Consider the following 16,478-nt stretch of genomic DNA (forward strand, 5'->3'; position numbering starts at 1 on the left):
GCGCAGCCAAGCGCGACCCCCGCCCTGCCGCTGCAGCGCGGGCTCACGGCCGCCGGGCTCCCACCCGGCGGTGGGGCGCCGGGGCTTGGCCGCGGTTCAGCCCGCCCGCCCGCCGCCGCCGCCGCCGCTCCCCGCCCCCCGGGTCCCTGGAGGCTCCGCGGCTGCCGGAGCGGGAGGTGGAGCCGAGCCCGCGGCAGCCGCGCAGGAGGGAAAGTTCGGCGGCGGCAGGAGCAGCAGGGGCCGGCCCGGCAGCCCGGAGGGCGCCTCGGGGTGAGTCGGGTCCCCCTCCCGGGGCCGCCAGGCATGGTGCGCCGCGCGGGGGCGTCGGTGCGGCTCGCGGGTCCGCGCAGCTCTGCGCGGCTTCCTCGCGCTGCCCAGCCCGCGACCCCGGGTGGCTCGTGCTGCGGGGGGGAGACTGAGCCGCGCCCGGCCTCCAGCCGTTCCCGGCTGCGGGGGTGCTGCGGGCGCCGGCGGGGGAGGGGGTTCCTCGCCGCGGCGGGGGGCTGGGGCCCGGGCGGCTCGGCCCCGCGGAGGGCGCGGCGCCTTCAGGTGGACGCGCGAGGACGCGGAGCTGGCGACCAGGGAGGGTCCGCGGCCGCCGCGCGCGGGCGGTCACTTCGGCTTCGCCACCCTCTCTTGTGGCCTTTGGCTGTTTAATTGCTTTCTCGGGCATCTGCTAAAAAAGTATCCTCACACGTGCCCGCGGGACTACTTTGCTGGTGTCGGTGTATTATTTTTGCGGTGATGGAGAGGGTGGAGGGGGCGTGCCGAGGGCGGCCGGTGGGCAGCGTGGTCTGCTGCCTGGGAGCGGGGCGGTGGGGAATGTGTTCGAGGGTCAACGCGATCCGCAGGATGCCCCGAGCAAGTGTTTCGTGCGGTCAGGGGAGAGAAGCTTTTCGAGGACGTGGTCTGGGGGGAGGTGAGAGTTTTAAAGGTCCGGGAGGAGGAGGAAAGCTGTACAAAGAGAAGGCAAAGTTGTTGTTTCCGCGACACTTCCTGCACCTGCACTACCGTCAATGATTTTGAAGTTATCTTTACATCGATGAGCGAAGAAAGAGCGATGGGAGAGGAAGAGATTTTCACAGCACTGTACATGCCGAAACAGTGAGGCTTGGGAAACACTAATGAATACTGGAGTGCTTATTTCGCAAACTCCACTCTTATTCTGATTTCAAAGCCTCGGACTAGTTTTTACTTAAATGTCGTTAGAGAGGTCTAGATAAAATAAAGATAATGAACTCCTCTTTCACATCGTTTTACTAGAATTTTAAACTTAATCCCACCGGATTCCTTGGATTTTGTTAACATAGTTCATACAAGAAAGCCATAATTACTGTAGTGTTACTTGCACAATGAGGATTAATAAGCCCTGTGCAGGATTAATAAACCCTGTGCTGTCATGTTGCTAATGGGAAGGAGGGAAATCTTTCAAACTTGGAAATAGAAGCATAAAGGAAAAAAATAAAGCCTTAGTCATAAAACAGTGACTCGAATACGTGTAATAGTGCATAATACGATATGGGATCCTGTGTTGTGTTCCCAGAGAATGTCAGTTCCTGGAAAGCAAGAGATGGGACATACCCAATAAATATTTAATAATTTCTTTGCATTGAATTACCATACTATATGTTCTCTAAATTATACAGTATTGAAATGCTTTAATTCTGTTCATCTTTGTGTTCCAAATCTCATATGTCTGCTTACAGGCAGTATTAATGGAGTTCAAAGCAAACTCTCAAACTTTGGGATTCACCAATTTATAGTGAAGTGAACATTTGCTTTGGTATCCCAGGTACCTACCTGGGCTCCAAACAGCCTCTCCCATTTATTAACTGTATAACCTTGGGCAAGTCACTTACTCTTTCCCAGCCGTGCTTTCCTATTTTGTAAAATGCCAGCAATATTCCTCACCTTATGGAGGTGTTAGGCAGAGTGAAATAACATTTAGGATCTTATCCCTATGCCTGGAGCACAGTAAGTACTTTGTAAATGTTGTCTGTCCTTTGTCTTCCTTTATTTTCAGGAATCCTCAACTCTGGTATGTTTTCAACTTTTTTTTTTTTTAATTTAAAAACCTTTCTGTGCAATCTTATTTTTCCATTCGTTCATGCATTCAACCTCATTTTGCTGAACAACTTCAGATGCTCCCCTTTGTGGGTGTTTGAAAATGAGGAGAACACTTTGAGGGTGGGGTGGGCAGTACTTCAGGTTTTTACTGTTGGTAAGAACCCATTGTAAGGTCGTAATATGGTGAGTTGTACTTCTCAGTCTTCATATTATTCTAGCTGTCCTCAGTGTAACATGATTACATTGAAGAGGAAGCCCTGTGCGGACGCTCATCTCTCCTGTTTACCCTGTCTCCGTGCCTGGCTCAGTGCCTAGCAGGGTGTAGGGGCTTAATAAACATCTGTCAATTTGGACACTGAATGTAATGAAGTTAGTCTTCAGGTCACATCCTTTTTTTTTTTTTTAATATATATTCCTGATGAAAGGACCTTGGGATTCTAAATGATAGCCCTACTATATTTTAAGGCTAATAGAGGTTATTAAAGAAGCAAAGCTCAGGTAGACTTTATTACCTATTGATTTTGCCCTCATGATGAAGCAGTCTTAGAAAATGGATAAAGCCAAGTTCAAGCAGCAGCTTCACCACTAGGGGCCTCCTCTGCCTAGTGTATCACCTTGGGTGGGCGTTTATTGCCATTATTCTGTCCTTTAAGATAGCAAAGGAATTTAACTAACTTGGTTTTTGACATGGAGTACTTTATTAGAAAAGGGCAACCTTGTGTGAAAAGCATTACCAAAGTCCTGAAAAGAAATGAAAGCTATCTTAAATGATGGATTCGGTACTATTTTAGAAAAACTTTAAAGGTTTAAAGGAGATTTGAGAATTGGGCTTTTTACTTTGTACATCCTTATATTCAAACTTTTAAGAAAATTGTCTAAATAAATATATGATTTTGTTAGAGCATTTTCAAGTTTTTTTAGGTATGTCTTTGATGAAGCTTATTTTTACCTTTTAATGTGTTAAATTTCTTTTTAAATGTTTTTATTCATTTTTGAGACAGAGAGAGACAGGGCATGAGCAGGGGAGGGGAAGAGAGAGAGGGTGACACAGAATCTGAAGCAGGCTCCAGGCTCTGAGGTGTCAGCACAAAGCCCGACTCGGGGCTCAAACTCACAGACTGCGAGATCATGACCTGAGTCGAAGTCAGACACTCAACTGTCTGAGCCACCCAGGCTCCCCTTTTAATGTGTTTAAAATTGCTTTATTTCCTAAACAGGTACTTGTAGCACTAATAATAATACAAGTTTTTCTTCAGGAATGTTATCCTGCTAGTAGGAGCTTCTCGTCTCTCTTTTATTTTTAAAGAGGCCACATTAAGTTCCACCTTTAAAAAATATGTTTCATTACATTCCAAGACACATTATTGAAAGGCATTTTTCTTCTGTGAGGTTTTGAAAAGAGCTCTTATTTCAAAATTCTAATCTGAATGAAGTTAGTCATTGAGACTGTTGAACAACTCAAAGGTGTGTTGGTGTTTTTGTCAGATGTAATTTGCTATTTGGTAGAAAAAATACTGACAATGTATGTAAGCAAACATTATTACTGAAAATATTGCCATATTGTTTGCAAGTGAATAAGAGAATATTATATTCCAGGTTTTCTGTGAAATTTAATTACAATGGCAAACTAAACACTGTTAGTCTGTAAAGTAAAATTAACAACAGTTAGAGAAGAGTTCAGAGCATTGCATTGTAGGCCCAACCTCTTGCCAAGGGATTTCTTCTCTTAGCAGGAAGTCTCTGAGTTCAAAAAATTATCAGATATCCAATTCTTTATTTTTTAAAAATTTTTCTTATTTTTAAAAATGTTTATTCACTTCTGAGAGAGAGAGAGAGAGAGAGAGAGAGATGGAGAGAACATGAGTGGGGGAGGGGCAGAGAGAGAGAGGGAGACAGAACCCGAAGCAGGCTCCAGGCTCCAGAGCTGTCGACACAGAGCCCAATGTGCGGCTCGAATTCATGCACTGAGAGATCATGACCTGAGCCGAAGTCGGATGCTTAACCGACTAAGCCACCCAAGTGTCCCAGACATCAAATTCTGATTTTTATATGGTGGGATTTTAAAACAAGGCAATCTGATTTTCACTGTTTTTCCACCAAGGTCTAGATCTGGACTCTTTAGGGAATAACTTTTAGGAATAACTTTTGTGTAAAGGTCATAGATAATTTATATTATCACTTTTCTTTAAGTGAAACACGTTTGGATTATTTTTAGGATTCTGAGCACATCAAAAAGTTACACAGATCTCATTTGCATAAACTAATGCTTCTCCAGAACTGCAAGAGTATTGTTTTTACCCTCATACATCCAGCTGGTAAAGGTGTGGCGTCCCCCTGTCTCTCCTTCCCCAGCTGAAGCTGGGTCTAAGCCACAATGATAGGTATAGAGCCAGATCCAGGATGAATTTTCATTTGGGCAAGAGCCCCTGACCTGACCAAGATTGCAGATGCTTGAGGAAATGAACATCTTTATACCTGGGAGTATTTTTAGCAACCTGCACTGGGGAGGTGCCTCCTGGAGGGACGGAAACGGCAACTGTGTGCTAGAGTTTGCAGTGGCGTATTTGGAACCCATTACTTAGTGAAACATTACTTTGCCACACAGATAATTTTTGTTGTTGTTTTTAGACAATGCAGAACCTAACATTTGGGTATCCTGGGGTCAGATATGGTACTTTCATTATCAGACACAGAGACATTTGAGTTGATGGAGAAAGAGGGAAACAGGAAGCAGGGAAGAGGTAGGTAGGAATTGTCTATTTATACCCAACAAGAGAGTCTACCTTCTTTTCATGTTCCCACGTGGTCCATGGCTGCGCAGCTTAATAAGAAGTGTTGTTCACTGGTGATTTTGAGGTTTACTCATCTACTGTGTTGAGGCAGTTACTGAAATGATGATCTTCAGCTTCAGGTCCTGGGTACTCCCCAAAGTGACTTTCTACTCCTGTCTCCCATTTGTTAGAAACTTGCTAACTTTAGTGTATCAGTTAATACATGTAAACACAGCTGCTGCTAGCCTGTGAGGTACCTCTTTATGGTGGATGACCCATGCCAGTGGATTGGGCTTCAGCCCCATTCACTTGCGGCTGGGCTCTCTTGTGCGGCACAGTGTATACAACTGTGTGTGATGCTCTTGTCTGGAGAAGTGGTTAGACCAGTGCCTGGCACATAGTTCATACCACTGTTGGTGGTGGTTGTTACTATTTTAGTATTATTACCCATGGTATTGCTTGATGATCATTGTAGTTCCACGGTAATCTGGAATAGATGATTCAGGTGAATTTAGTGCTTATAACATTTGCAGAGGTAAGTGATTCATGTCGGGTTTCTTGTTGCACTTCTGTTAGAGTTCTCCTCAGGGGATAAAATGGCTACCACTTAGGGCCACTGAACCACACGGCAGCTGCTCTGCTAAGTGTGGGCCACGAGCCTCTCATTTAATCAGCATAATCACCTTAGGAAACAGGCACTATGAGTGTTTGCATCTTACAGGTGAGGAAACTAGGGTTTGGAGAGGTGTGTTACTTGTCCTAGGTCAGTTTGTAAGTTCTCCGCCTGGGCCGGGAGTTCACATCTGCCAGGTCTGACTCTAGGACTTGAGCTCATAACCTCTGTGCCATCTTCGAGGATGTGGAGAAAGAAGAACCCTCTTGCACTGTTGGTGGGAATGCAAACTGGTGCAGCCACTCAGGAAACAGGGAGTTTCCTCAAAAAGTTAAAAATAGAAGTATCCTACAATCCAGCAATCACCCTACTAGTTATTTACCCAAAGGATACAAAAATACTGATTCAAAGGGACACATGTACCCCAATGTTTATAGCAGCATTGTCTACAATAGTCAAAGTATGGAAACACCCCAAGATTGATGAATGGATAAAGAAGATGTATATTATGGAATATTACTCAACCATAAAAAAGAATGAAAGAATGAAATCTTGCCATTTGCAACAACATGGATGGATGTAGAGAATATAATGCTACGTGAAATAAATCAGAAAAAGGCAAATACCAGCTGATTTCACTCATATGTGGCATTTAAGAAACAAAACAAATGAGCAAAGGGAAAAAAAAAGAGAGGAAAACCAAGTGACAGTTTATTAACTATAGAGAACAAATTGATGGTTAACAGAGGGGAGGTGGGTGGGCAGAGATGGGTGAATAGGCAATGGAGATTAAGTAGTACACTGTGATGGGCACTGGGTGATGTAAGGGAGTGTTGAATCACTGTACACCCGAAACTAATATTACACTGTATGTTAACTAACTGGAATTTAAGTAGAAGCTTAGAAAACCTCTGTGCCGTCTTTTCTGGCATGAGTACTCAGTGAATTGGCAGTCCAGAAAACATCTTAGTGTTCTGAGGGTTAACAAAACATGAAAACTTTGATTTTCCTTAGATTGTTGTACTTATATCTACTTCTGGGCATGACAGAGCAAGATGACAAGTGAATTTTTATCGGGAAGTCTACTTCAGCACTTTTTATTTATAGATTTTTATGTGTAGCTTTTTCTTGGAGCTCAAAATACAGTACAATGTGGTGCAACTTATTTCTGTACGACATTTAACTTCTTATCAAGGCACTTTGTGGGCTTCTTGTAAGCAGAATATATGAATAAAATCAAGTGTGTGGGTTGCAGAATATTAAAGTGTGAAGGCTGGAATCAACCATTCATGCATTCATCCAACACATATTTATTATTCCCCTCTTAGCTGAAGGCACTCTGCTGGACACTACAGAAATGGCAAGTTGTGGAAGATCTCAGTAGGGAGGAAAGCATTTGAGCCTTGGGAGCTGGGCAATCCCGGGCTTTGAATCCCAGCTCCACCACTGACTGACTGGGGCTCCTTGTCCCATCATTGAACATCTCTGAGGTTTAGTTTGTTTGTGTGCCTAGTGAGGTTAATAATAATATCTTCTAGGCTGTTGCAAGAATAAAAGGAGCTGTAAAGGGAAAGAGCAAAGCCACCAGACATAGTAGGTGCTACGGATAACGGCACTCTTCTCCTCCTTCCTTCATATATGTCTCTTTTTGCCCTCTCCCTTCTCTCTCCTCCTGCCTCCTGCCTTAGAGGGCGTGTGGAAGAGATGAAAATATCTACATTCAAGGTAGGCTGTGATGAATTCTTCTAAAATGTCAATTTCTGGTTCTCCCTCTTGAGGCCTGGGACAGACCTGGTGTTGGGTGATCCGTGAGCTGGTGCCAGTGTAGGATTTGTGTCATCCTGGATTGCCACCCAGGCTGGCCAGAAGGGTATGAATTCAGGAGGCAAAGGCAGCTCAGAGCCCAGGATAAGGGCCTATGGTTTAGAATACGGTTGGGATCCAAGGAGTGTGTGTGAGGCTATTTTGAGGAGTAGCTGAGAACTCAGGTCTCATGAAAACTGGAACAAAACAGAAATGAAATTGGAGGTGGGCTGCATAGAAAGGGCCTGGGATCTAGATAGAGAGCAAGGCAAAAACATGAGCAGCTTATTCTTGAGGGACACATGGTTGAGTCACGTGGCTTTAGGCTGGGTGGGCTCTGATGAGGAACTAGGAAGAGGTCTGCAGCCTGTCTGCATCCCCACGTTGGTGCATTGCCTATTAGATGCCTCTAGCTCCTTGGTCTCCTACTGCAGGGTTTTTCCAAAAGCAGTGCATCCTCTTTTAGCAAGGAGCTAAGTAAAAATTATTAGTTGTTGCCAGTTCTCCTCCAGGTCTTTGAGAGGTAGCTGGAACCACAGGAAAATAAGCTGTTCTTTTGGTTCCCAGTCAGAGATTTGGTTACATACACCCAGATCTGTTTCACAGAAAGGCAGGGAGCCAGGTCCATGGGGCCCAGGATAGAGTCCTGTTGGCATTTCTGTAGAGTGGGCTGTATTGTAAGATCAGGGAGTGTTTTTAGAGAGATGTTCCTAGTGGTTTTATGGTAATGAGCCACCTTGTTTGGTGTCCAGGGCAGATGCTGTGTGCGGTAGGGAGGGAATGCGGGTTTTACAAAATCATTACAGTTCGCAATGTCTGCCTCAGCCAGGGAGCAGGAGGCCTTGACTCATTATTTATTATGTGTTGGCACATAAGCATAAACCAGTCCTTCTGTGAATAAGCAAACAGAACCTGCCCAGGTGCAAAAGAAGCTTGATTCAGGGTTTTTTAAAAATGCAAAACATTTAGAAACAGTATTGAATTGGGGAACAGTTTGTTAAAAGCAAGTTACTGTAACTTTCAAAAGCCCATTTTATAGAATTAATAGAGCGTCTTGAAATGAAATGACCAAGCAAACTTAAAAAAAAAAACAAGTGGGGCGCCTGGGTGGCGCAGTCAGTTCAACTTCCGACTTTGGCTCAGATCATGATATCCTGGTTTGTGAGTTGAGCCCCACGTAGGGCTCTGTGCTGACAGCTCAGAGCCTGGAGCCTGCTTCGGATTCTGTGTCTCATTCTCTCTCTGCGCCCCCCCCCCCGCTTGTGCTCTGTCTGTTTCTCTTAAAAATAAATAAATGTAAAAAAAGTATTAAAAAAACAAGAGAAGGATAGCTTGGTGGGAAGAAGAATAGTACCTGAAATGAAATCCAAGTTAGTTCATATGGTTCTTGGGAAGATTAGGGGAATGAATGTGTACACTGAGCCCTTGAATAAGTGAGAAAATGCAGGAAACAGTGAACTGCATAAGGAAGCAACACTTCAACGAATGGGTTTGGCCATTGGAGTCCATTCACCCAGCCTCACAGCTCCACTCTCTCTTAACTATGTGATCTTGAGCAACTTACTTAATTCTTTTTTTTTTTAATATTTATTTTTGAGAGAGAGAGGGGGCGGGGGGAGACACAGAGTCTGGAGTGGGCTCCAGGCTCTGAGCTGTCAGCCCAGAGCCTGATGCGGGGCTTGAACTCACAACTGCCAGATCATGACCTGAGCCGAAGTCAGATGCTTAACTGAGCCACCCAGGTGCCCCAATTTACTTAATTCTTTAGATCCCACTTTTCTCATCTATAAAATAAGGGTAATAGTTCTTATCTTACTGGATGGTGTGCTTATTGGATTGATTTAGATAACGTATGTAAACTGCTTAGCATGTGGTAATAAATCATACACATCAGCTGTTATTACTACACGAACACACAGGAAGGAAGCACGGAAGAGAAAACAAGGATCAAGGAGCATTTGGAAGGCTAGAAGGAGCATTCTGTATTTGCCATGGACCCTGAATTTCTAATTCTACTCTTGGAAAGTTCTAATGTCTTAAGTTCTAGATGATTATAATCAAATATGTCTTGAACACCTACTGTGTATATGTCACTGTGATAAGATGATTGGGGGTGGCCACTAATCCCAGAAACCACCTTTGATATCCTTATGTAACTTACAGTTTTTGACTGAGAGGAGCAAGATGGTGACTGAGACTTAATGTTGAAATAATGGATTCCTAGTGTTCCTTGGCTACTTTATTATTATTTTTATTATTTTTTTGTGATTTTTTAAAATATAATTTATTATCAAATTGGCTAACATACAGTGTGTTGTACAGTGTGCTCGTGGTTTTGGGGGTAGATTCCCGTGGTTCATCACTTACATGCAACACCCAGTGCTCATCCCAACAAGTGCCCTCCTCAATGCCCATCACCCATTTCCCCCTCCCCCCCCAATTAACTCTCAGTTTGTTCTCTATATTTAGGAGTATCTTATGGTTTGCCCCCCTCCTTCTCTGTAACTATTTTTTTCCCCTTCCCTTCCCCCATGGTCTTCTGTTAAGTTTCTCAAGTTTCACACGTGAGTGAAAACATATATCTGTCCTTCTCTGACTGACTTATTTCACTTAACATAATACTTTCCAGTTCCATCCACGTTGCTACAAATAGCATGATTTCATTTTTTCTCATTGTCCCTTGGCTATTTTAATTAGCTGTCCAAAAGAGAATAGCTGTCCTTTTCTTATTTCCCATCTCTTCTGTATACAAATGGATAGGAAATAAGTACTTCTTCTTGGGCCATCATAGATGTGACTCAAAACACCCAGGATACCTTTGGATATCTTATTTGCATAGACATAAGATTTATTTAAATATTATCTGTAGTTACATAATGAGGAACCAAGGGAGGAGACTTGTGTTTTGTTGGGGGGTGGGAGGGAGGGAGGAGTTTCTTTGGATGTACCTATGCCCTGCACGCTCGGGCTTTAATCGAAAGCATGTTCTTTGGTGGGAGATTCCTTTTGTTTTTTCACTAAATTCATGGCCCATAGATTTCTGGGCCTGAATAACTGGAGTGAGCTCAGTTTGAGGAATGTGTGTGTGTATGTATCTCTCTTCCAGATGGAGGTGTCGACAAGTTGCTCCAGAAGGAGACTAGATTAGTGGAGGAAGGGTTCCAGAACTGACTCACTCTGTGGCCACGAACACATTCTTAATCCCTAAAGTAGGAATTTACTCATTGAGGCCCAGGGGCCATTTGAATGCAAAGCAATGAAATTTATGGACTGTGAATGGATTCATCAATCCAAATGGTGGTTGAAGCCAAAATCTGAACATGAAACTAGTAATTCTGTTGGATCAAGTAAGCTGATCCAACATCTTGGGTCTTGAGTTGTCTCAAATGTTTTTTATGTGTTTTCTTTCTTTTCTTTTTTTTTTTTTTTAAGAGAGTATATATTGTCCACTTAAGTAATTAAAAATCCTGAGGATGTTTTCTATGCGTATCCTTGGGAATACAAGAAAATTTATCCAATTGCACTGGAATTACCTTTTTGTCTGCCTCTGAGAATGAGTCTGGACCAATCCCTGGGTCATTATTAGTGTGGATAATACAGGCCATGAGAATATTTGTTTAGACCCTTTATGCAGGGCAGGTATTTTCATGCTCATGTTCTGGGGGAAATGAGGTAGGAGTAGTTGCAGGAACTGTAAGCTTTTTAGGTTCTCTCCCACTCAAGACAGTGGCTTCAGAACCCAACTGTAGAAATTATTTGCTCACTGACTGCCTGGACTGTGCTTTCTTTTCCATCCTTTGAAGATGGTGAATTTCATTGATGGCCAAAGGGTGACCAGTGAGTGTTTATACTTTTCACCGGAGTGGGGGCAGGTGGGTGGGTGCTGGTCCTTTATAGAACCTTCTGATTGCCTGAAAGCATGAAGGGTTGTTTATTCGGCTTGTGGAGATGGTCCAGCTTAGGGTGAAGATGCATGGGAGGCACCTGCTTCTTTAGATTCCTTTCCCTGGTCTCCATAATTGACTGTTTGCTTATTCTTGGGGCAAATGTTATGCCAGTGTGAAATGGACAGGTATTACTGCTATTCTTTTTTTTTTTTTTTAACGTTTATTTATTTTTTCGACAGAGGGAGACAGACCATGAACGGGGGAGGGTCAGAGAGAGGGAGACACAGAATCTGAAACAGGCTCCAGGCTCTGAGCTGTCAGCACAGAGCCCGACGTGGGGCTCGAACTCACGGACGGACCGTGAGATCATGACCTGAGCCGAAGTCGGCCGCTTAACCGACTGAGCCACCCAGGCGCCCCTTCTGCTATTCTTAATCACGTAGGAATGAGAGTCAGAGAATGAATGGAGAAGCTTTTAATAAAGCTGGCCAGGTTAATTTATTTTATCTAGATGAATTAGAAATCTTTGAAATGGCAATACTGTATATTTGAAAGGGACACATGGACCCTGGAGGATTTGAAGACTTCATTTAATAGTCTTGTTCATGACTTGCTGGGGTTAGAAGTAATGGGGGAACCATTGGTTAACAAAAATCCATTACCAGAAATAATGTCATCTCTGAAATTGCTTGGTTTAATATCAGTATTTTGCAGAAATAATAGCATCTTAGGTACCATGGCCATCTGGTTGGTAATTTTAGGTGCCCCTACAATGATACACCACTGCCCATTCTCAGATTTAGAATCTGCTTATGGAACTCCTTCTGTGTGCTTGGTACTGTGCTCAGGGCTAGAGATAGAGATGAAAAGATGGGTTTCTGACCTCAAGGAGCTCACAGGACAGTGTAATACAAAGAAGGGAATATATCCTCAAGCTATGGCTTAATGACATGTGGAACATCTTCCCTGGGGCTAGTAAGCTCTTAGTGCCCACTGCAAGTCCAAGGGGATTGTTTTTTATTTCCTGTTGACTCTACAACATCACAAATGGAAATAACATCAAAAGCTTCATGAATCAAATTGCTTCTAAATGTTCCAGCTTCATCTATACACATTTGCTAGATTAAGATTTGAAATCTTTTGTTCTCTGCACTTCAAATCCATGATCTTTCTAGAAACACTCGGTAAGAATAGTTCTGGAGGAGTTTGTTTGGGGACACAAATAAAAAATGGGATTATTTGTGCCAAGGAGAGGTAAAATGTGGATATGGGTATCATTGCAGCCAAGTCAAGGTTGAATAATTGGTTTTTCGATTAAAATGAGGCCCATTTTATCCTGGGAATTCAGAAATGCAGAGCTTAGGAAGAAATCTATTATGTGCTAAACACTATTTGAAGCACTTTATTTGTGGAGTTTTTTTAAACCCATGCAAAAATATTTGAAGAGCTATTTATATAGATGAAATATGTTGGCTGGGTCAGATGACTATGACAGGCAGAACAGCATTTGAACACAGATGTGTTTGCCATGAAAGCTCCTTCTCCCAAGGCTGTCATAGTACCTACCTCGGTACCCACACGATGGTGGGCACTGTAGCTGCTTTTATGCCCTCCTTGGACAAGTCTGTAGACTCTTGGAGCATTGGGACCATAGTTTACACAGTTTTCCGATACATTCCAAGGAGTGTGTAGCACAGTGTGTAGGCACATAAGTTCTCTGTAAATATGCATGGAATTAACAAATGTAGCAATTTAAAAGTCTTAGCAAGCATCTGGGTTCATGAATGGGCATGTTGCCTTCTAGGATCTTTGTATCTGCATGCAAAGCTGGCCTTGGAGAGACCAAGCAGATAACCCACCCTCAGAAATCTCTTACTATAATTTGCAGTTCATAAGTGTGCCCGTTTTTTAACTATATTCCTGCGTACTGTTTGCTTACTTCATGTTTTCTTAAAAGCTTAATATAAACAAATTATGTATTCATAATCTTGTGGCAGGCTAGGTGGATTTAATAGAGTCAGGAAAGCTTCCAACGTATTAAGTGTTCTTGAAGGTAATAAAAAGGAGGACTAATTATCTCACTGAAAAGGTTATAACAGAGATGTTGGACATCTTGACTCAGTGGGATTTTTGACAGCAGCAAAAGTAGTTAAGAAAAGATAGCTTTGAGAAACAGCAAAGATGAGTTTTAAACCTAGTTATTTTATTAAATCTATGGTGTGGGTGTATCTATAAGCAAGAGGACATAACTAAATAATGAATGCATCGTGTCTGGGGTTGGAATGGTAATTTGAAAGTACGTGGCTGGTGTTCACAGTTGGAGCCTGTGAGATTTTACATTTAATGATTATACCTTTCCCGGAGCCATCTGTCTCTCTCTTTAATAAGCAATATCCCTTATCAGGTCTGATTTGTGTACATTGATTACACCATTATACTTGTTAAATATTAAAGCATTTTTCCCCTTGTGTGAAGTCTAATTAGGCAAAGTGTTCAGTGCAAGCTTGGCATTATCATTCAGAATAACAGCCTGGTCATTACCTACGACAGACCTCAGCTTCCTGGATCATTTGTCCCCCGCCCGCCATCAGAGTCTGGTATACCAAATATAGTGCCTGAAAGTTTGATGAGAGTTTTGGCACTGTTGGGCCATTAAGAAGGGTCATGCTACAAAGATTAAAAAAACCTTTTAAAAATGAATGCAGACATTTATTATCTATAGTTTGTATTTTGCATGTATCAGGCTTCTGAACAGATACACCTGCTGAAATTAATTTTATGAAATTAAAGAATCTTAAAAAACTTTAAAGGATAAAAACATAGGTTACAATGATGTTTGGATGAAGAGAAAGCCAGTCAAGAAGTAGTTGCATTTTACACATATACATACTACTGGTAAAAACAAGAATTTTCGATATCAAGCCACTATCACTTGAAGGCCATGTGGTGATCTGTTACAGTCTTCTTGAACTTATTTGTGCAGTCTACTTCAAAAATTGTCTTGCATCATTGACTTAATAGCAAGCATACAGGGCCCAACATAAGATTATTAATCACTTGGTATCTTTGATAAGTTATCTAGCATCGTTTTGAGACAACTACTATGATGGATGTTGTCTTTTTTCTTTCTTAGGTATTCATAGTACTTTATTTTTTAAAAATTTGTATTAAAATTTTTTTTAAATGTTATGTATTTAAAAAAAAATTTTTTTTCAACGTTTATTTATTTTTGGGACAGAGAGAGACAGAGCATGAACGGGGGAGGGGCAGAGAGAGAGGGAGACACAGAATCGGAAACAAGCTCCAGGCTTTGAGCCATCAGCCCAGAGCCTGACGCGGGGCTCGAACTCACGGACCGCGAGATCATGACCTGGCTGAAGTCGGACACTTAACCGACTGCGCCACCCAGGCGCCCCAAAATGTTATGTATTTTTGAGAGAGAGAGAACAAGAGTGACAGTGCATGAGTGGGGGGGGGGTCAGAGAGAGAGGGGGAGACACAGAATCCAAAGTGTGCTCCAGGCTCTGAGCTATCAGCACAGAAACCAACATGGGGCTCAAACCCACGAACTGTGAGATCATGACCTGAACCAAAGTCGGAAACTTAACCAACTGAGCCACCCAGACGTCCCTTCATAGTACTTTCTTATTTCTTATTTAAATTTCTAAAAAAATCTGCAGTCTACCATGGGCATGCACAAACACACAGGTGCACACATACTCACATGTGTGATCTGGGGCTGATCGGCACAAACCAGTTAGGAATAGGTCCAGTTTATTGCTTGTTATTTTCAAGAAGAGCTTTCAAGCCATAAGTTCTATGTGATTATGTCATCAGGCTAATAGGTTTTCCCTCTCAGTGGTCCCAGAAGCTCACATTGGGGTTTTTGAAAGTGCCTTTATCCTTTTTTAATTGCAAGTAGCAATGGCATTGCTCTTTCTTTTTTTTCCTTTCTTTCTTTTGAGCGAGGACACAAGTGAGTGAGGGTGGAGAGAGAGAGGGAGAGAGAGAGAATCCCACAAGAGGTAGAGAGAGAGAGAGAGAGAGAGAAGCGGGGCTCACCTTATGCAGGGCTCATGTTCACCCGATGCGGGGAATGAGCTCCTCTGAAGCGGGGCTTGAGCTCACCCAATGTGGGACTCGAACTCACTAACCATGAGATCATGACCTGAGCTGAAGTCAGTTGCTTAACTGACGGAGCCACCCAGGCACTCAAAGGCATTGCTTTCTATTTATGCATTGTGGAAAGCGGTTGGAGTATCTCCTTAATATGAGAATTCATTTTGAGTTGTTTTTGAATATAGTCAAATCAAAATGACATTTGGCTGTGGATTAAAATTTGGATATAGAGATCAAAGAATGGAAGGGAACTTCCATTTTCTGGCCTACTTTTTCTGTTTCCCAAATGGAGAAGCTGAAGCTCAGAGAGGCAGAGTGGCTCAGCCAGAGTCACAAGGGTATCAGCAGCAGGCTCAGAGCTGGAGTTCTGTTGTTCCACTGCACTTTCTCCCCAGGGAAGTTGGGGACCCTTGGCAGATGATGAAGTCTGGACCACTTCCCATTTCCCAGACCCTTCACAGGTATGGGGAGCCTTGGCCTGGGTAGGTTAGAAAAGTTTTGAAGGAAAGATTGCTGCTTTACAACTGGCTGAAGACAGAGATGCTAAAATCTGACTCTGTCTTGGGTTGCAGAAGAATTTATATTTTGTGTTTGCTAATTGGCATATTGTGAGAAACTGAGAACTCAGAGCCAGTGCCTGCCTTTGATAATCTCAGAATTCAGTAGGGAACAGGCAGGATAGCAGACAGCTGTCCCGGGTATCCAAGGAAAGGTTGTCTGTTATTGGACCAGACGAGGGCTCAGCTGGAGAGTCAGGTCTTCTGTTTCCATAGGCCCAGAGCCTGTAATGACCATTATCAGGCCCTGAGTAAGTCATCAAACTAACATGCCTCCAGGTTGAGAAGGATCTAGAAGGCCAAGGGGTTGATTTACTTTTTGACACATAATTATGATGATGGTTAATGACAAGCATGGTGGTTAAACACATGGAGTCTGAAGCCTAATGTGTTTGGGTTGGACCAGCTTCCATGCACTAGTGGTCGAATTTAGGCAAGTTACTTTACCACCCTGAGCCTCACTTGTCTTGTCTATAACATGGGAGTGATAGCAAACGTTTATATTGTACTCACCACATGACAGCTTCTGTCTCAGTGCTTTAGGAATATTAACTCATGTAATCCTCACAACAATGCTATGAGGTGGCTACTGCCATTACTCCCACTTTACAGATGAGGAGACTGAGGCCCACAGAATTTCAGCATATTGCTCAAGGTTATA

General features: G+C 43.0%; 1 protein-coding gene across 1 annotated transcript in view; it reads left to right on the forward strand.

Moving 5' to 3' along the window:
- The first annotated feature begins 210 nt into the window (after positions 1–210).
- The window catches only part of CSGALNACT1 (chondroitin sulfate N-acetylgalactosaminyltransferase 1), a 342,441-nt gene continuing 326,173 nt past the window's right edge, over positions 211–16,478 (forward strand). Inside the window, exon 1 of the mRNA XM_047091964.1 lies at positions 211–270. The gene's annotated coding sequence lies outside the window, so the exon portion shown is untranslated. The remainder of the gene's footprint in view (positions 271–16,478) is intronic.

Source organism: Lynx rufus, unplaced genomic scaffold, assembly GCF_022079265.1.
Source record: "Lynx rufus isolate CCGP_SWC_20201006 ecotype Redwood Valley unplaced genomic scaffold, mLynRuf1.p SCAF_3, whole genome shotgun sequence".
NCBI classification, from domain to species: domain Eukaryota; kingdom Metazoa; phylum Chordata; class Mammalia; order Carnivora; family Felidae; genus Lynx; species Lynx rufus.